Source organism: Aegilops tauschii, chromosome 4, assembly GCF_002575655.3.
Source record: "Aegilops tauschii subsp. strangulata cultivar AL8/78 chromosome 4, Aet v6.0, whole genome shotgun sequence".
NCBI lineage: Eukaryota > Viridiplantae > Streptophyta > Magnoliopsida > Poales > Poaceae > Aegilops > Aegilops tauschii.
The window spans coordinates 362,159,359-362,182,057 of NC_053038.3; positions in this window are offsets into that span (position 1 = coordinate 362,159,359).

Consider the following 22,699-nt stretch of genomic DNA (forward strand, 5'->3'; position numbering starts at 1 on the left):
ACGAGGTGGAACCTTGGCGGAACCAATCTAGGGCTCCGGCAGAGCTGTTCTGCCGGGGACACTTCCCTCCGGGAGGGGGAAATCATCGCCATCGTCATCACCAACGCTCCTCTCATCGAGAGGGGGCCAATCTCCATCAACATCTTCACCAGCACCATCTCCTCTCAAACCCTAGTTCATCTCTTGTATCCAATTCTTGTCTCTAAGTCTGGGATTGGTACCTGTAGGTTGCTAGTAGTGTTGATTACTCCTTGTAGTTGATGCTAGTTGGTTTATTTGGTGGAAGATCATATGTTTAGATCCATTATGCATATTAATACCCCTCTGATTATGAACATGAATATGCTTTGTGAGTAGTTACGTTTGTTCCTGAGGACATGGGAGAAGTCTTGCTATTAGTAGTCATGTGAATTTGGTATTTGTTCGATATTTTGATGAGAAGTATGTTGTCTCTCCTCTAGTGGTGTCATGTGATCGACTACATGACACTTCACCATTATTTGGGCCTAGAGGAAGGCATTGGGAAGTAATAAGTAGATATGGGTTGCTAGAGTGACAGAAGCTTAAACCCTAGTTTATGCGTTGCTTCGTAAGGGGCTGATTTGGATCCATATGTTTCATGCTATGGTTAGGTTTACCTTAATACTTCTTTTGTAGTTGCGGATGCTTGCAACAGGATTTAATCATAAGTGGGATGTTTGTCCAAGTAAGGATAGCACCCAAGCACCGGTCCACCCACATATCAAATTATCAAAGTACCGAACGCGAATCATATGAACGTGATGAAAACTAGCTTGACGATAATTCCCATGTGTCCTCGGGGGCGCTTTTCTCTATATAAGAGTTTGTCCAAGCTTGTCCTTTGCTACAAAAAGGATTGGGCCACCTTGCTGCACTTTATTTACTTTTGTTACTTGTTGCTCGTTACAAATTATCCTATCACAGAACTATCTGTTACCTATAATTTCAGTGCTTGCGGAGAATACCTTGCTGAAAACCGCTTATCATTTCCTTCTGCTCCTGGTTGGGTTCGAGACTCTTACTTATCGAAAGGACTACAATAGATCCCCTATACTTGTGGGTCATCAATACATGATCTGTTCGAGCATACAAAACAGAATTTCATTTGAAGGTTTAGAGTTTGGCACATACAAATTTTCTTGGAACGGCAGGTAGATACCGCATATAGGAAGGTATGGTGGACTCATATGGAATAACTTTGGGGTTTATGGAAGTGGATGCATAAGCAGTATTCCCGCTTAGTACAAGTGAAGGCTAGAAAGAGACTGCGAAGCGACCAACTAGAGAGCGACAACAGTCATGAACATGCATTAAAATTAATCAACACTGAGTGCAAGCATCAGTAGGATATAATTCACCATGAATATAAATATCATGGAGGCTATGTTGATTTTGTCTCAACTACATGCGTGAAAATGTGCCAAGTCAAGCCACTCGAATCGTTCAAAGGAGGATACCACCCTATCATACCACATCACAACCATTTTAATAGCATGTTGGCACGCAAGGTAAACCATTATAAACTCCTAGCAAATTAAGCATGGCATGAGCAACTATAATCTCTAATTGTCATTGCAAATATGTTTCATTCATAATAGGCTGAATCAGGAACGATGAACTAATCATATTTACAAAAACAAGATAGGTCGAGTTCATACTAGCTTCTCTCATCTCAATCAGTTCATCATATATCGTCATTATTGCCTTTCACTTGCACAACCGAACGGTGTGGATAATAATAGTGCACATGCATTGGACTAAGCTGGAATCGGAAAGCATTTAATACACAGGAGAAGACAAAGTAATATGGGCTCTTGGTTAAATCAACAGTAATGCATATGAGAGCCACTCAACATTTTCATCATGGTCTTCTCCTCTCGACCCCCAAAGATAAGAAATAAAACTATTTACACGGGAAAGCTCCCAACAAGCAAAACAAGAACAAGAAATCTTTTTGGGTTTTCCTTTAATTCTTACTACTACAGGCATGGAAAGTAAACTAGCTAAAAACTACAACTATATTTTTTGTTTTTCTTAAGGGTTTTCAAACACACAAGAAGTCTTAAAATAGAAAATAAACTAGCATGGATAATACATTGAAAATGTATGAGCACCGACAACTGGCATGAGTGTGTGAACATGAATGTAATGTCAGTGAGAAATACGTACTCCCCCAAGCTTAGGCTTTTGGCCTAAGTTGGTCTATGCCCATGGATCAAAATGGTCCTCCCCAGTGTACTGAGGAGGATCCTCGGGGTGCCACTGGTTGGCAATCTCCTCCGGATCCCACTGATAAACAGACTGCCGATGAGGGTCAAGTGGTGGTTCCGGCTCAGGCTCTGGAACTTGTGTCAGGCTCCGGTGTGCATAAACGGTCTCCGGCAAGATGAGGTACATGCCTGAAAGTATGTTAAACAAAGAGGGCGCAGGAAAAGTAATAACCTCATAGTAATTTTTATCAAATATCAAATTATACTTAAGCATCTTCTTCTTATCTTTAACAATAAAATCATGCGCTACCATACTCTTATAATCTAGAAAAACAGGGGCCAGTAACTTTTCCTCTTTCTCATAATGCCTAATAGGTATCTCAAAGTGTGCAGCAAGGCGCGAAGCAAAGATGCCACCGAAGATGGGGCCCTTTGTACGGTTCAGACTTAATCGTTTAGCAATAATAGCGCCTAAACTGAAAGTTGTATCATGAAACAAAGCATGGCGCAAAATAACAATATCAGGAGCACTGAGATTTCCACTGTTCCCGCGACCAATTAAGCATCTACTAGCAAATATCGCAAAGTAACGTAGAACAGGAAAATGTATACTAGTATTCCTACATCGGAAACTTTCCTCGTTTCCCCAAGAACAATCGTATCAATAAACCCCTCCACATCGTTACGACGTGGTTCCTCTATGCTGCCCGCAAAGGGTATCTTACAGATCCGACAAAAATCATATAGTGACATCTCCCTAACCTCATCATATAAATGAAACTCCACTGAAGGTGGTGATTTCTTAGCATGAAAGTAAAAAATTTGCACGAAAATATTGGTGAGTAGGAGATACTGTTCGCGCTGGTTGTGGAGGAAGTCGATGTGGCCTGCATTCTCAGCCAAGTAATAGAAATCATCATAAATCCTGGCGTCACTCAAGAACTCATCACAAGGCCATTCACACGGCCGAACCTTCGCGGTGCGAGGAAGATTATATTTGGGCTTCTTATTCTCTTCACTTTGCTTATCCTTCGAGCTTTGGCTCGAAGAGCCTCTCAACAATCTCTTCAACATTTTCTCCCTCTGAAATTTTCCGAAATTTTTAGTGACTTAAAATAAAAGTGAACCAAACTCAACAAGATTGATAGCGACTACTCCCACAAGTGCCTAGAGGCTATATCATGCATTAGAACTACTTGGGACCATATAAATTTGACATGCAAGCTCAAGAACAGGGTCACCTAAGCAGCAAAATTTTGCAATAAATAAAGCACTAGAACAAAAACTAATTGGACCATTGGAGGAGTCACATACCAAAGAACAATCCCCCAAAGCAGTTTTGTGAATGGAGCTTTGAGCAAGGAGATCAAAAATCGCAGCAAGATGAGCTAGAACACGGGTTTGAGCTATGGGAGGATTTTTCTGGAGTAAGAAGAAGTGTGTGGGTGCTGGAATAAGTGGAGGGGGGCCACATGGGGCCCACGAGGTAGGGGGCGCGCCCCAGGGGGTGGGCGCGCCCTGGACCCTCGTGGCCAGGTGGTGGCTCCCCCTGTTGTGTTCTCAATGCCAGATATTCTTAAATATTCTACAAAAAATCATATTTCATTTTCGGGACATTTGGAGAAATTTTATTTTCGGGGTATTTTTTTATTGCAAGGATAATTCAGAAAACAGACAAAAAATACTATTTTTGCTTTATTTAATCTAAATAACAGAAAGTAAAAGGAGGGTACAGAGAGTTGTGCTTTCTAACTTCATCCATCTCATGCTCATCAAAAGGAATCCACTAACAAGGTTGATCAAGTCTTGTTAACAAACTCTTTCCGAATCGCATGAAACCGAAGAATTTTCAAATAACACTAAGTTACCTCAATGGGGATATGCACATCCCCAACAATAAGAATATCATATTTCTTCTTGACAGTAGGAAGAGGGAATTCAAAACCTCAAATAGTAATCGTTCGAATTTTTCCAATAGAATTGATACTATGGACTTGAGGTTGTTTCCTTGGAAAGTTTACCGTATGCTCATTACCATTAACATTAAAAGTGACGTTGCCTTTGTTGCAATCAATAATAGCCCCTGCAGTATTCAAAAAGGGTCTACTGAGGATAATCAACATACTATCGTCCTCGGGAATATCAAGAATAACAAACTCCGTTAAAATAGTAACGTTTGCAACCACAACAGGCACATCCTCACAAATACCGACAGGTATAGCAGTTGATTTATCGGCCATTTGCGGAGATATTTCAGTAGGTGTCAACTTATTCAAATTAAGTTTACGATATAAAGAGAGAGGCATAACACTAACACCGGCTCCAAGATCACATAAAGCAGTTTTAACATAGTTTCTTTTAATGGAGCATGGTATAGTTGGTACTCCTGGATCTCCTAGTTTCTTAGGTATTCCACCTTTAAAAGTATAATTGGCAAGCATGGTGGAAATTTCACCTTCCGGTATCTTTCTTTTATTTGTAACAATATCTTTCATATATTTAGCATAAGGATTCATTTTAAGCATATCAGTCAAACGCATACGCAAAAAGATAGGTCTAATCATTTCAGCAAAGCGTTCAAAATCCTCATCATCCTTTTTATTGGATGGTTTGGGAGGAAAAGGCATGGGTTTCTGAACCCATGGTTCTCTTTCTTTACCGTACTTCCTAGCTACAAAGTCTCTCTTATCATAACGTTGATTCTTTGATTGTGGGTTATCAAGATCAATAGCAGGTTCAATCTCTACATCATTGTCATTGCTAGGTTGAGCATCATCATGAACATCATCATTAATATTATCACTAGGTTCATGTTCATTACCAGATTGTGTTTCAGCATCAGAAATAGAAATATCATTGGGATTCTCAGGTGTGTCAACAACAGGTTCACTAGAAGCATGCAAAGTCCTATCATTTTTCTTTTTCCTCTTTTTAGAAGGACTAGGTGCATGAACATTAATTCTCTAAGAATCTTTCTCAATTCTCTTAGGGTGGCCCTCAGGATACAAAGGTTCCTGAGTCATTTTACCCCCTCTAGTCACAACTCTAACAGCATTATCATTTTTCTTATTATTTAATTCATTGAGCAAATCATTTTGAGCTTTAAGCACTTGTTCTACTTGAGTGGTAACCATAGAAGCATGTTTACTAATGAGTTTAAGTTCACCTTTAACTCTAGACATATAATCACTCAAGTGTTCAATCATATAAGCATTACGTTTCAATTGTCTACCAACATAAGCATTGAAGTTTTCTTGTTTAACAATAAAATTATCAAACTCATCCAAGCATTGGCTAGCAAACTTAGTAGATGGGATTTCACACTTATCAAATCTATGGAGAGAATTTACCTCTACTACCTGTGTCGGGTTATCAAGACCATGTATTTCTTCAATAGGTGGTAAATTCTTAACATCTTCAGCTTTAATACCTTTATCTTTCATAGATTTCCTTGCCTCTTGCATATCTTCAGGACTGAGAAATAGAATACCCCTTTTCATCGGAGTTGGCTTAGGAGTTGGTTCGGGAAGTGTCCAATTATTATCATTACTCAACATATTATTCAATAGCAATTCAGCTTGCTCAGCAGTTCTTTCCCTGAAAACACAACTAGCACAACTATCCAGGTGGTCTCTGGAAGCAACGGTTAGTCCATTATAAAAGATATCAAGTATTTCATTTTTCTTGAGAGGATGATCAGGCAAAGCATTAAGTAATTGGAGAAGCCTCCCCCAAGCTTGTGGGAGACTCTCTTTTTCAATTTGCACAAAATTATATATTTCCCTTAAGGCAGCTTGTTTCTTATGAGCGGGGAAATATTTAGCAGAGAAGTAATAAATCATATCCTGGGGACTACGCACACAACCAGGATCAAGAGAATTAAACCATGTTTTAGCATCACCCTTTAATGAGAACGGAAATAACTTGAGGATATAGTAGTAACGAATTTTTTCCTCATGAGTGAATAGGGTGGCTATATCATTTAATTTAGTAAGATGTGCCACAACAGTTTCAGATTCATAGCCATAAAAAGGATCAGATTCAACCAAGGTAATTAACTCAGGATCGACCGAGAAATCATAATCCTTATAAAGAAATACAGATAGGTGAAGTAGCAAAAGCAGGGTCATATTTCATTCTAGCATTCAAAGACTTTTCTTTAAGCTTAGCTAACAATTTCTTAAGATCATATCTATCTTTGCAAGCAAAAAAGTCTCTAGCAGTTTCTTCATCCATAACATAACCCTCAGTCACATCAGGCAATTCATATCTAGGGGGAGAATCTTCATCATCACTTTCATCAATATTATCAGTTTCAATAATTTCATTCTCTCTTACCCTAGCAAGTTGTTCATCAAGAAATTCACCTAATGGCACAGTATTCTCAAGCATAGAAGTAGTTTCATCATAAGCATCATGCATAGCAGAAGTGGCATCATCAATAAAATGCGACATATCAGAATCAATAGCAGGTGTAGGTGTCGCAAATTTACTCATAACGGAAGGTGAATCAAGTGCAGAGCTAGATGGCACTTCCTTACCTCTCCTCGTAGCTGAGGGATAAATCTTAGTTTTTTCGTCTTTCAAGTTCCTCATAGTGATCAGCAGATATAAAGCCCAAGTGACTCAGAGAATAGAGCTATGCTCCCCGGCAACGGCGCCAGAAAATAGTCTTGATAACCCACAAGTATAGGGGATCGCAACAGTTTTCGAGGGTGGAGTATTCAACCCAAATTTATTGATTCGACACAAGGGGAGCTAAAGCATATTCTCAAGTATTAGCAGTTGAGTTGTAAATTCAAGCACAACTGAAAGACTTAATATCTGCAGCAAAGTATTTAGTAGCAAAGTAGTATCAAAGTAACGGTAACGGTGGCAAAAGTAACAGTAGCAGTTTTGTAGTAATTGTAACAGTGGCAACGGTAAAGTAACTAAGCAAAGATCAATATGTGAAAAGCTCGTAGGCATTGGATCAGTGATGGATAATTATGCCAGATGTGATTCCTCATGCAACAGTTATAACACAGGGTGACACAGAACTAGCTCCAGTTCATCAATGTAATGTCGCCATGTATTCCAAATATAGTCATACGTGCTTATGGAAAAGAACTTGCATGACATCTTTTGTCCTACCCTCCCGTGGCAGCGGGGTCCTATTAAGGCCTCCTTTTAATAGAGTACCGGACCAAAGCATTAACACTTAGTGAATACATGAACTCCTCGAACTACGGTCATCACCGGGAGGGGTCCCGATTATTGTCACTTCGGGGTTACCGGATCATAACACATAGTAGGTGACTATTGACTTGCAAGATAGGATCAAGAACTCACATATATTCATGAAAACATAATAGGTTCAGATCTGAAATCATGGCACTTGGGCCCTAGTGACAAGCATTAAGCATAGCAAAGTCATAGCAACATCAGTCTTAGAACATAATGGATACTAGGGATCAAACCCTAACAAAACTAACTCGATTACATGATAAATCTCATCCAACCCATCACTGTCCAGCAAGCCTACGATGGAATTACTCACGCACGGCGGTGAGCATCATGAAATTGGTGATGGAGGAAGGTTGGTGATGACGACGGTGACGGATTCTCATCTCCGGAGCCCCGAACGGACTCTAGATCAGCCCTCCCGAGAGAGATTAGGGCTTGGCGGCGGCTCCGTATCGTAAAACGCGATGAATCCTTCTCTCTGATTTTTTTTCTCCCCGAACGTGAATATATAGAGTTGGAGTTGAGGTCGGTGAAGCCTCAGGGGGCCCACGAGGCAGGGGGCGCGCCCTCCACCCTCGTGGACAGGGTGTGGGCCCCCTGGTGTTGATTCTTTCGCCAGTATTTTCTATTAATTCCAAAAATATTCTCCGTGAAGTTTCAGGTCATTCCGAGAACTTTCATTTCTGCACAAAAATAACACCATGGCAATTCTGCTGAAAACAGCATCAGTCCGGGTTAGTTCCATTCAAATCATGCAAGTTAGAGTCTAAAACAAGGGCAAAAGTGTTTGGAAAAGTAGATACGTTGGAGACGTATCACCATCGCACGAGAAAAGGGCGGTAATAGGGATTCCCAGTACCGAACTCAAAAATGCAAATAATTAAACAAAACTCCCCCGGGACTGTTGTTGGTATGGACGGCACCCGTTGTTTCGGACAAGCCGTGGAGTGTGATTGATGGTGGAGGGGGAGTAAACCTTTACTTTTATTGCTTGGGAACCGCCACTAGCATGCTTAGCATGGAAGATATTGATAACTGATAGTCATGAAGTAAATGAGAAGGGTGCATGTCTCAAAATATCGTTTACCTCTGTTTTAAAAACTTGAGCTCTGGCACCTCTGCAAATCACTGCTTCCCTCTGCGAAGGGACTTTCTATTTACTTTTATGTTGTGTCATCACCCTCTAAAATAAGCGCCAGAACCTGAGAGCACTACTGTCATGCTGATGATGCATTGTGTGTAGCTAATGTTGGGTGCATCATGTTCTACCATGAATTACAATGTTTAGTCGCTGCTTGAACTTTGGAGGTGCTCTGAATTTATGTTTTGTGGCCTCAGAAAGGGCTAGCGAGATACCACTATTGTAATATTATATCATGGTTGTTTTGATAACGTGTTGCTGTTTGAGATATCTTATTATTGCTCGCTAGCTGATTATGTCGTTGATATGAGTTAATATAATTTTGAAGAGTTATTGTCGGCATGGTTAGTTATAATGTTGGCTGAAAACCTGGATGTTGTTTAAGCTTATTTATCCAAACAAGAGCAAAAGAGTTCATGAAAGTTTTTCTTTTACACTTTCAGTTTATCAACTGAATTGCTTGAGGACAAGCAAAGGTTTAAGCTTGGGGGAGTTGATACGTCTCCAATGTATCTACTTTTCCTAATGCTTTTCCTCTTGTTTTGGACTCTAATTTGCATGATTTGAATGAAACTAACCGCGGACTGACGTTGTTTTCAGCAGAAGTACCATGGTGTTGTTTTTTTGCAGAATAAAAGTTCTCGGAATGGAACAAAACTTTGCGAGGATTTTTTATATCAATAAAGAGAATTTATGGAGCCAAGAGCCACCGGAGGGGGGCACCTGGGTGGGAACAACCCACAAGGGTGCGCCTGCCCTCCCAGGCGCGCCCAGGTGGGTTGTCCCCACCTGGTGGCCCCGTAGACCCTGAAACCGACGCTATAAAATCCTATTTTTCTAGAAAAAATCGGGGAGAAAGAATTATCGCGATCCACGAGACGGAGCCGCCGTCACCTCCTTTTCTTCATCGGGATGCCACATCTGGAGTTCGTTTGGGGCTCCGGAGAGGGGGATCTTCATTCTTCGTCATCACCAACCCTTGTCCATCGCCAATTCCATGATGCTCCCCACTGGGAGTGAGTAATTCCTTCGTAGGCTCGCTGGTCGATGAGGAGTTGGATGAGATTCATCATGTAATCTAGTTAGTTTTGTTAGGGCTCGATCCCTAGTATCCACTATGTTCTGAGATTGATGTTGCTATGACTTTGCCATGCTTAATGCTTGTCACTTTGGGCCCGGGTGCCATGATTTCATATCTGAACCGTTTATGTTATCACCATTATATCCATGTTCTAGATCAGATCTTGCAAGTTATAGTCACCTACGACGTGTTATGATCCGGCAACCCCGGAGTGACAATAGTCAGGACCACTCCCGGTGATGACCGTAGTTTGAGGAGTTCATGTACTCACCGTGTGTTAATGCTTTGTTCCAGTTCTCTATTAAAAGGAGGCCTTAATATCCCTTAGTTTCCAATTGGACCCCGCTGCATGGGAGGGTAGGACAAAAGATGTCATGCAAGTTCTTTCTGTAAGCACGTATGACTATTTACGGAATACATGCATATATTATATTTATGAACTGGAGCTAGTGCCGTATTGCCCTAGGTTATGACTGTCGCATGATGAATATCATCCAACAAATTACCGATCCAATGCCTACAAATTTATCTTATGTTCTTTCTGCTAAGTTACTACTGCTACTGTTACTGTTGCACTTGCTACAAAATTGCTTCTATCACTGTTACCGTTACCGTTGCTGCTGTCACTACTATCAAAACTATCATACTACTTTGCTACTGATCACTTTGTTGTAGATAATTAATCTCCAGGTGTGGTTGAATTGACAACTCAGCTGCTAATATTTGCAAATATTCTTTGGCTCCCCTTGTGTCGAATCTATAAATTTGGGTTGAATACTCTACCCTCGAAAACTATTGCGATCCCCTATACTTGTGGGTTATCATTTATCACAAGCATATCATTTAGCATTACATACAATAGGTCATCAACCCACAACGACAACGAGGATACATTATAAATAATAAAGTTTTCATCACACAACAAATAACAAGCAATGAAATGAACTTCAGCTCAACCAATCCTCGACATTGGAAACGCTTGCTTTGAACCAGAAGTGATTCTGTGGGAAGGGCCAGCTATTGTCAATCTCGAGACCAACGCGGGACTGATCATCCAGGCTGAAGAGGCCTATATCAGGACGCATATTGTGATAGCCATGGTAGGGAACCATAGCAATGTCCAAGGTATAGATGTAGTTGCTTCTCATAAATGGTAGTAACGTTGTGTCAACAGCAGCTAGATCGCCTTTCACCATCATTGGATAGTTTTGCCCAAGGAAGAGCGAGTTTCCTCCAAGACTATCAATACTGAACCAGGGAGAAGGTGTTGGCGCTAGCACACTAGTATCCATCCCGAATACCCTGCAACGGATGTTGGAATAGGTCCGGAGAGTGCGACCATGCGAGACAACACCTGCTTACTTAGTAACATCAGCAGTGCCTGTATACAGACAAGATGAGGTGATCCATCGGAATAAGTTGCCAGGCGCCACTGAGTATATAGGTCCTGCCCGTCCTCATGCTCGTGACATCACCATCGTCATCTCCCCCTTGGTTATAAAAAATTTCGAGTATAGGTGGTGGAATGTTCACAGGACCTACGAAACACAAGAAGGTTAATTAGTAAAGGGAAACTAGCTAACCCGCATGCATGTGGATGAAACAATTATATTTACGGTGGAAGACAAATGTACCGAAAGCATAAGGATTCCATGCAAAAAGAGTGTCACGAGTGGTGGCAGCAAACACAAGACCCTCGTATTGAATTGCATCATAGTACACATCCATGTATAGAAACTGATTTTTGAGCAATATCCATCGAGTCGAAGTATGAAGGACGGCAACAAGCTTGTCAGAGATAGCAACAACACAACCACTCCTATAACCCCAAGAGCGGTTGGGAACTTACAAATTGCTATCTTCCGTAGAGGATAGTCACCATGATCGTAGTTGAACGTACATAGAATACCGGTGTGCTCAACCTCTGGGCAGTCTGAGATTTTTGGAAGTGGAACCCGGTGAAGAGTGTACACATTCACAAGTTCCCACTCGCAGTTGTACCAATATAAACAACCCAATCTCCATTTGTGCTTGCCCAAGCGTTACTCTCAAGCGATGGCATCTTAACATCACACGTATCATTATCAAGCGGCATCAACTTGCATAAGGCGAGGCTTCCGTCGTCCGCGCGCCAATGATCAGGGTCACGGCGAAGAAGATAGGGGAGATCAAACCGCTCCTAGACCCTTGGGTTCTTTGTAATGATGTTATTAGTGGAGTCAAGAATGGTCTTGAACGAACCTGCCATGCTAGCCGAGGTGATGACGTCGCACCAATCAATGAGTTCCTCCACGATGTCATCTTTCAAATCGGGGCAAGAATAACGGGGTCGTTTCCGGCTTGTTCCCTCCATGGAGAAGACGATCGAACAATGGAAGAAGGAAGGGTGAAGGAAAATGGAGGAGGGAGGAAGAGCATGCGACAACGGTTCCAAATCGAGAGGGGAAGGCGAAGAGGCGGTGGACGGTTGCCACGGTACACGAAGAGGCGGCCCGGCCTACATAGACGTCCGTTCAGAAATTGTACAAAAGGACTCGCCGTTGTCTCACTAACATCTTGGAACGGGACCACATGTCAACGAAACATGGCGTGTAATTTCTCGTGCAAAATGTGATCTGGCCACGTTGGCCCGAGGTGCCGCATTAGGTCTCGACTTTATTTCTTTAATGGTGTGCCGTTCAGTTTTGAAGCATGACTGACTGGTATTGTATGCAGTGAAAATATAAACTACTCTACCACTACTCCACCTCTAGTACTAGTATCAAAAAAGATATATAGGCTGGAGCTTTAGCATTTTCTTGCTAAGGGCTGCCCACTTGCTTCTCACACTATCACCCTCTCTCCAGATCTAAAAAAGACAACCTCTCTCTCCCTCCTCACCGGTGGTCATAGATCCACCGGGGAATAAAAGGACGTGCAGCGTTGACGCACTCGTCGTCGGCGAGAGAGGTCACGCACTGACGACAAGGCCGTCCTCTCAGACCTAGCGCCCACGCGGGATGGCCTCCGTCCCCAAGCTCGCTGCCGTAGTGTGTGCGGAGGACGATGACCATGAGCGAAGCCACTTTCCTCCGACCCTCAGGTATGCTACCTCTTTTCGAACCATACCCTTGTTCTATTGTCCCATCTGCCATGTCGCTGTATGTGGATCTTTTTCCACTCCACCATCTTCCCAATTTGCTATCCTCTGCTCTGCTGGTCTCACAGATGAAAACCTTAATTTGCACTATTAAAGGAAACCCTACTTCATGCAGACTAATCCATGTCTGGGTTGAATAAGGAAAGGAAGGGAGAAAGTATTGTCCAAGAGACTAGGCATCGAACCCGCATCTAGGTTGAAAGGGGAAAATCACTAGCTAAGGAACGAGTCTCGTGTCTCTTGGTTGAAAAAGGGTGAAAAAGGGTAGAAAGGCATGACAACTTAATAGAGAATGACCAGGTCAATCGGTTTGTTGTCCTCACATAGGAAAAAGGTGGCTAAAGAGAACAAACACGGGATGTAATCCACATATGTTGCCTGGATATTTGTTGCTCTGGGCAACCATACCTCCCTCACCACTCTATGCGTTTGTGGAGGTACATCGTACTAGTGCGCCCACTGTCCGAATGGGCCTCCCATGCTCTTATTGCCACTTTTTTGTTGTTAATATAAAGCCAGCGGTAAAGTCAAGCAATGCTACTGCTATAGTGATACCACATTTAACTAATGCCGCACTCAATCTAATGCCACCGATAAGTTTAAGAAATGCCATTTAATATCACTGGATTATTTCAGGGTTAGCTCTTGATTGTGGATGTATTAAAGATTTTTCAACTAAGGCATTCTAATGCTGTTGCACAGCCAGTATACCAATGATGAAACTTGTTACTACCTTCAGAATTTTGCACTGTTAATGCTTATAGATTACATACCTCACTTTCATGAGACAAGTCAATTTTTTGTACAGTGTCACCAAAATGCCAAGGCGTTGATGTCATTTTATTTTGGTTAAACTGCACAAAAAATTATGAAGACAAGAGGAAAGGTCAAGAGTGGGCACCTCCTCCTCCGGCTGTTTTCTTGATCTGTTCAATCAAGTTTTTATGTTTGATCGATTATCAAGATTGGGATAGCAATTTTGAGGTCCCCTCGAGTTCGAAATGATATTTACCTTGAAGGAACATGGTTTGCAAAAAAAAAATATACTGTCATTAGTTAATTATGCTAGTTACCTTCAGACTTTTGTATTTGGTTTAATGCTCTTGCACAGCTAGTATACCAACGCTGAAACTTGTTACCTTTACATTTTGTATTGTTAATGCTTATAGAAATCTTCCAGTGCTAGCTTATGGAAATTTGTTCAGTAAAACCATTGTACTCTACCCCGTAATAAAAAATTACTCTATTGTTGCACTAGACACTGGATTAGTGTATATTTGTACTATTCGAATGGTGTTGCATTAGCGTATGGACATATATAAAGTGTGGCAAGCTTTCCCATAGATGTGCTCAAGAAAACTACTACCTATTTTTCTAAATACGAGACGTTTGTGTACTTTAAATTGAACTGCGAAAACGTCTTATATTAAGGAACAGAGGGTGTAGAGTTCACTCAAATTATCCCGGTAAAGCTAGTCACACCTTTGTTAAAATTAATGTTCATTATGTTATCGGAGGAGGTCTGTATGTTTGTCTCTAACGCTTGTCGATTACATACCTGACATCATGATGTAATGTTAAGCCATTTCTTTTTGTATAGTGTCACTGAATTGTCAAGGCGGTGATGGCAATTTATTTTAGTTGAACTGCACAAAATATGCTTAAAAGAAGAGGAAAGGTCAGGAATGGTTCAGTTTTTAAGAAAATACTATGTATGCCTTCCTGACATCATCTGTTGTTGCCTTATTTATTCCTTCAAACTGGTGGTTAGAAACAGTCTTGCTACCTTTTCCCATTAAGAAATTGGAATGCTTATATTTGTGAGTCTATGCTTCAACTAGTGCCACTTTTATAGTAATCACACTTTCAATATCTATGCAAACAGGGATGCTTAATTTTAGTGGAACTGCACAAAAAGTCCAAATGGTTCAACATTAGGAGCATGTTTTCTTCCAAACCTTTATATCCAATTGGTGGCACTATGAGCTGTTCATTACGAAGTTACATGGTTTGCTACTATCTTGCTACTCTTTTTGTACTGTCATTAGATAGTAATATTAGTGGTTTGCATGTGAATTTATTGGCAGGGTGGACCTACATTAGAGGTGCAGGACATGATTCAATGATTGGATGCTCAATTTCGGTTGTATTGATTTCACCTCTTCCATCACTGCAAAGATGGATATCCTTGGTCCGGTGAAGAATAGGCACAGTATTTCTGCTCTATACTAGCAAATCAATTCAGTACGAAATTGTCTAGGGCAAAACATGATAGTATCAAATTGTCCGGTGCAAAACATGACAGATGCTGAGCGGAAGAGACGTGTTTAAACCGAAAATACAAGGTGGGGTATATGTTTACTAGCTGCTTGATATTTGTGCAGACACATGTCTGCTCGTTGCTATTTGTCAAACAAACAAAGTGACCGCAATTTTGGTGGAACTGCACAAGAGAATAGTATAGTCACTACATGCAGTGCCATTTGAAAATAGACACAGAAAGATTGGATAGTCACTTCATGGACTACACAAAAGTAGCATTGTACTATTTATTGGCCAACACTAGGTGCTTCATTGCTTTGGTCTGATTATACAATGGGCATCATTTTGCCTAAGTTAAAGTTTGTATTCCGAAAATAGTCTTCTCGTGTGATCGAGAGAAGACCAAATCATATTGAAGTGGATGTTCCTCCATCATGTGTGGTTCATTCTCATGGTTCTAGCTGTCGGTGAAACCACTTACGTTTGCAAGAGGAATCATAGACTTCACAAACAAATTTGTCTTTCACTTTGTACTGAATGTTGGCCAAGAGAAGCATCCATGTTAGTAGGAAGAACAGATGTTTTTTCTAGATCTTTGCTTTTGGAGCTACATATTTGTATATGGTCTGTGAATCATTGAGGTGCATTAACATGTTGATCTTATGTATGGGAATCGTACTAGTTGGTTGTGAATTGGGGCTACTAATGTGAACATATTACAATGCCAGGCCTGTGAGTCTCGTGTGAACATTTCGAACGGACTGGATCTTACTACTGTCCACAGCATGATCCTTATTTCTGTGTTCTCAGTGTTTACAAGTTACTAACAGTTCCTTATTTATGTTCGCTCAGTGTTTACAAGTTACTGATCGATCACTAGCTAGCCTACTAATGCGCTCTTGGCAGTTTTAGTTGCGACGCAAGATTCGAAGTGGTAGTTTTTTGAATAAAAATGCCTACCTCTGAAACTGACATGCTGTTCTGAAGAAAATGCCATGTGAATCTGAAGAAACAGCAAGCAAAAACATTCGCAAATGCCTTATCTCCCAGCGAACGTTCATCCGCTATTGCGATGCTACACATACACTACCCGACCGACTCGATCCTACGTGAATAACCAGCAGACCACGCACGTACCTCATCTGGATGAACCGAGCGCACTCATTTGACCGTCATGCCGACGTGCGACCTAGCATGGACGGGACGCGCCACTGACGCGACGGGACGACACAGTCATAATTTCAATTTTTCTAGTTTTCCACGACAAGCTGGTGTGCTAAGCCATGCTTGCTTATGCATTGAATTCCAATGACCGCGATGATCGTCACGTTTCTTGATACACGATGGTTCACCTACCTTCCGCCTATAATTACTGGTTCCCGGCGTTCTCCGGTGGCACCATCACCCAACTCGCCCTATCCTCATAAGCCCCCATCAGCCCGACGTTGCTCACCACTTATCCTCGCTCTCGCCACATCTTTCATGCCCCCGCCCATCCGCAATAGGTGACGCTGGAGGCGGTCACCGCCGGAACTAGTGTTCGGTTTTTCACCAGAAGGCGGACGGAGCAAGGAGGCATTCTATCGGTCTTTAGATGGCAATGCGGAGTATGAGGACTTGTTGGAGCACGACCGCCTGGCGGAGGAGCCGCGTATCGCTGATTTGCGCCACCATCGGGGCATGGAGCAGCAGCACACCGACGCTCTGAGTCGCGAGCAGAGCGCCCGCAACTGGGCCGACTACGTGGAGGCCGGCGCCTAGCAAATATCCCTGGAGGCTATCGGGCACGCACGTGTTCACGACGCCGAATTTTACTACCAGCTCGTCAAGTGGGTTTCCCTCTTAGAAGCCGAAGCTTCGGTGGACCACGCCGGCATGGAAAGGGCCAATGCGCACGAGCAACACGCCCTATCACACCCCTGGCAAGTCCGAGGCGAGGCGGAGGACGTTGGTGCTGGCGTTTAGCGTGTACCGCAGCCGGCGGCCGACATCGTCTAGTTAGCTAAGAGTAAGTTAGTACTTGTACACTACAAGAGTATTAGTGGGAGTAGATAGTTAACTTGGCTATGATGGTTGTCAACATGGATGTTCAGTACTCTATATCTGGATCAGACCTGTTACTTTGCTCTGAATGTTGAACTTTCCGTTTGAATGTATGGAATGGGATGTTATTTTTTAAAATGGGTTGTATTTGTCTGCCACGGGTTTAGAGGCTGACTTGTGGGGCCTACCAGGTTGACGCGTACACAATCAGGAGATGATTGTACGTGGAGAGGATGACAACAGGGACCCACCAAGGTCATGGCAGTACACAAGCAAGTGCCTCCTTATTTCAAGCCAAAAATATGGTTCCTCCTAATGGATTTCTCACATCTGGGTCCCATGCCATTGTCAAAGTAGTCAATAAATGAGAGAATTGCACAACGAGCGACTCACACCAGGGACCCGGCAGCTCGCCCAGTTATTTTTCTTTTTGAGATAGAAGCAGGGTGTCAACTGGGCTGTGCGGGGCACTCTGGCCACTCTAGGCAGCCTTTTCTTTTATGTTTACCACAAGACCAGCCCAGTAGTTTTTTTTCTTTCTGAAAATGGCTAGCCTAGTTTTTTGTGCTTTGTCAAGTAGGTCGCTTTGCCAGCCCTGTTGGGCTGCAAATCTTTCAGGACGAGGAGAGCTTCATTCGGCTGGCCCGGAAAATGGGCTATCAGTAATGAGAAATGGGCAGTACATTTTTAAAAGACATCAAACCGGCAATTAGTTTCAATTTTTTCATTTCGAGATTTTAAGTTCCATTGATTTTTATGCGTGGACATTTGTTGGATTTTATATAGATATAAATTTATTTTTAAAATTAGTTTGAATGTGACTCGAAATTTCGGATTAAAAACAGTTCGGACCGCACCGAAATATGCAAAATTTCGTATAATTTTTTAACCATGGCCACATATGGGTTGTAATGCTAACAAAAATAATATGGGCTTCAAAAAACCTTAAGAATTAGCAAACGGGTTGTAAATTATTAGAAATAATGGCAGATGGGCTATATGCTGTTTTCCACAGATTTGAGGCTGACTTGTGCGCCTACTATAGGTTGACACGTACGCTTTCCTAAAAAAAGGTTGACACGCGCGCAACGTCGTGTCAACTTAGTCAACACACGAGAGCAGTGACTGTTGGATGTCCATCCAACGACCATCGTGCTTCTTCAATCTCTGTTCTTCCTGCTCCAGCCGCTCAAACAAGTGCTGGCGGGACTGCCTGCTCCCTCCTCCCGTGGCCGGCTGTGCTGCCGCGCAGGCCTCACCACCCCACTCTAGTCCCATCGCTAGCCTGGCCATCCCTCTACTCACCCACACCTACTGTTATTCTCCAGTGACGACAGATGAACCAGTAGACCCTCGTACTCCCCTCCGCATGGGAAAAACTGCCGAGTCTTCCCTGGCTCCGTGTCGTGCCCTTCCTAGGCCTCGTTGTCGTCCACCGCCCTGGTGCTCTCGGCGAGGCATGGTCAATGTGGTCAACGAATGACATCCATCAGAAGAGGACTATACGTGATAGGCTGACAGCTGGGTTCACAGCCGCACGCAAGGAAATGCCTCCTTATTACGCGCAAAATAATGATTCCTCCACTTGAAAGGTGGGACCCACCGGAAGGGCCTCTGTATTTCACGAAAAAACGTTCCTCCCGCTGACAGCTTGGACCCACCAGCTATATCTTCGCATGCAAGGAAGTGCCTCCTTATTACACACAAAAAATGAATACTCCCCCTACTAGCTGGGGCCTACCATAGTGGGAGGCTAACTTGTGGGCCTACTAAGTTGACACGGACAGAGGGCTTTGTCAGCTTCGTCAATATGAACGATTCTAGCTCCAGTGACCGTACGATGTCCATCCAACGACCGTAGTGCTTCTTCAACCTCTGGTCTTCTTGCTCCAGCCGCCCAAAACAACATCGGTCGTGCCGCCTGCTCCTGCCTCTCGTGGACGGCTGTGCTGCCGCGGAGGCCTCACCACCCCCTACTACTCCCACCGATGGCCAGGCCATCCCTCTACTCACCCACATCCCCTGTTATTCTGTGACGACGGCAGCCTCACACCGCAGCCGAACCAGTGAACCCTCCTACTCCTCTCCCGCATGGGCATCCACTGCCACGTCTTCCCCGGCTCCGCATCATCCCCTTCCTAGACCTTGCCGTCGTCCACCGCCTTGGTGCTCTTGGCGTGGCATGGTAAATGTGGTCAAGGAACAACTTCCATCGGAAGAGTACTGTACTTGGAGAGGCTGACAGCTGGGTCCATGGCTGCGGCAAGGAAGTGTCTCCTTATTACGCGGAAAATAATGATTCCTCCACCTGACAGCAGAGACCCACCGGACGGGCCACCGTATTTTGCGAAAAAAACATTTCCCCCTGACTGCAGGGACCCACCAGCTACATCTTTGCACTCAAGGAAGTGCGTCCATATTACGGGCAAAAAATGATTCTCCCGCTGATAGCTGGGACCCACCGGCTATATCGCACGCAAGGAAGTGCCTCCATATCCTCCCTGACAGCCGGGACCCACCTGGCCGAAGCGTACGTAGCGTTGTCATTCTGGTCGCGAACGTGTACGTACATACGATCGGTCTGACTGCAGGCTGCAGCGATGAACCGTGGCCGAGTAAGGAAGGGCACATGTCATAGTAGAGGCGCGCACGTAGCATGTCACGCAGTCCCATTAATATCATGTACACGTACGTACATCCAGGGTGCAAGAAAGTAAATACGGCCACGTACGTAAATACGGGCGGGGTCGCGAACGCCTACTCGCGCATACGTACGGCCAGGGCTCGTGTACATGGAGAGGCAGTGACAACGTCATGTTCATCGGCAGCCAACCGGCTGGGTCGAAATGGAGAAATTGCATCGTCGTGTTCATTGGGAGGCAACGGAATGCATCGTATTCATCAGGAGACAACTGGCTTGGACAGAACAGCCGAAACAAGGCCTGGCGTACCGCAGAACGGAGGAACCGGCCTTATGTTCGACCGCCTACGGTCGAAACGGGATCTTGTTCATAGGGAGGGGTGTGGCGTACCGCAAACGGAGGAAACAGACTTCTCTTCGACCTCCTACAGTCAAAACGGGGTCCTGTTGATCGGGAGGGGTGTGGCGTACCGCAAAACGGAGGAAACTGACTTCTCTTCGATCTCCTACGGTCGAAACGGGGGTCCTGTTCATCGGGAGGGGTGTGGCGTATCGCAAAATGGGACTCCACGGGCTACTGTTCATCCACCGTCTACTGCCTTGCTCCAGCCTCCACGGGCTACTGTTCATCCACCATCGACCTCCTCCAGCCTCCACCTGTGACTGTTCATCCACGGCGTCTCCCTCCTGCCTCCACCAGCTACTGTTCGTCCAGCCTCCACCGGCTACTGTTCAACCAGCCCTCTCCACGGGGTCCTGTTCAACCACCCCTCCACGGGCTACTGTTCATCCAACCCTCCATCGGCTACTATTCAACCAGCCCTCCACCAGCTGCTGTTCATCCAGCCCTCCACGGGGTCCTGTTCATCCACCCCCAACCGGCTCGATCGGGGTCCTGTTCATCCAGCGGCAACGGCCTCTACTACCACGGGGTCCTGTTCATCCAACCCCCATCGGGAGCTATTCATCCAACCCCCAACAACGCTCACTTTTCATCAAGAGGCAGCAGGTTCGATCGGCTTCAGTTAGCATCAGTAGCAAAGGAATCGCTCAATCGAGTTCAGTTAACAGCCTGGGATCGATCGATCGCTCGGGTTCAGTAACGCGTAGCCTGTAGTGCAATCGCTCGGGTTCAGTAGGCGAATGCGTCGCTCGGGTTCAGTTAGAGCCCAATGATGACCCACAAGTATAGGGGATCTATCCTAGCCCTTTCGATAAGTAAGAGTGTCGAACCCAACGAGGAGCAGAAGGAAATGACAAGCGGTTTTCAGTAAGGTATTCTCTGCAAGCACTGAAATTATCGGTAATAGATAGTTTTGTGATAAGGTAATTTGTAATGGGTAACAAGTAATAAAAGTAAACAAGGTGCAGCAAGGTGGCCCAATCCTTTTTGTAGCAAAGGACGAGCCTGGACAAACTCTTATATAAAGGAAAATGCTCTCGAGGACAGATGGGAATTATCGTCAAGCTAGTTTTCATCACGCTCATATGATTCGCGTTCGTTACTTTGATAATTTGATATGTTGGTGGGCCGGTGCTTGGGTACTGCCCTTCCTTGGACAAGCATCCCACTTATGATTAACCCTATTGCAAGCATCCGCAACAACAAAAGAAGTATTAAGGTAAACTAACCATAGCATGAAACATATGGATCCAAATCAGCCCCTTACGAAGCAACGCATAAACTAGGGTTTAAGCTTCTATCACTCTAGCAACCCATCATCTACTTGTTACTTCCCAATGCCTTCCTCTAGGCCCAAACAATGGTGAAGTGTCATGTAGTCGACGTTCACATTACACCACTAGAGGAAAGACAACATACATCTCATCAAAATATCGAACGAATACCAAATTCACATGACTACTTATAGCAAGACTTCTCCCATGTCCTCAGGAACAAACGTAACTACTCACAAATCATATTCATGTTCATAATCAGAGGGGTATTAATATGCATAAAGGATCTGAACATATGATCTTCCACCAAATAAACAAACTAGCATCAACTACAAGGAGTAATCAACACTACTAGCAACCCACAGGTACCAATCTGAGGTTTTGAGACAAAGATTGGATACAAGAGATGAACTAGGGTTTGAGAGGAGATGGTGCTGGTGAAGATGTTGATGGAGATTGACCCCCTCCCGATGAGAGGATCGATGGTGATGACGATGGTGATGATTTTCCCCTCCTGGAGGGATGTTTCCCCGGCAGAACAGCTCCGCTGGAGCCCTAGATTGGTTTCGCCGGGTGTCGATAGAATCGCTTAGCCTACGCTCCGGCCTAATTAGGTGGGCGGGTCGCACCGTAGAAGTAGGCCTCTCCACCGCTCCTAAATAGTTGAGGGTAAAGGTGTTTGAAGGAAATAGTAACGGGATTTAATTGGGTTACCATCGATGCTCGTGTGCTCCACGATGTGCCGCTTCTGAGGTCGCTAATCATTGGTAGTAATGGGTATACAATAGATGGTAATGCCCATATACACAGCTACTAGTGTGTAGTAATTGCATTACTATTTCGGGTCCTTGGTGTTACGGCTGGCAGTGCCTAGTAATTACATTACTATATGGTATAATTCAATTTTTCTTTAGCAACTAAGATGCAAATGAAAGTCTAGTAAAAATTAGGGTCGAATTACCCTTCGGCCTAATTGCCTTCATAGAAATCACAAGGTTATTTTAGGTTTACAATGGATCATGTTTTGGTTTACTATATTTGCAAAAAATTGCTCTTGGTAATTGAGATTGCACTATCAATATGTTTACTAGTTACACTTATCTGTTACTAGGTTCCATTAATTCATTACTAGATGCAAGTTGGGTTACTAGGTGCTATTACTTGATTACTAGATGCATGTTGGATTACTAGGTTCCATTACTTCATTACTAGATGCAAGTTGCACGTAGTGAGATTTATGCAGTGAGGATCGGGATCT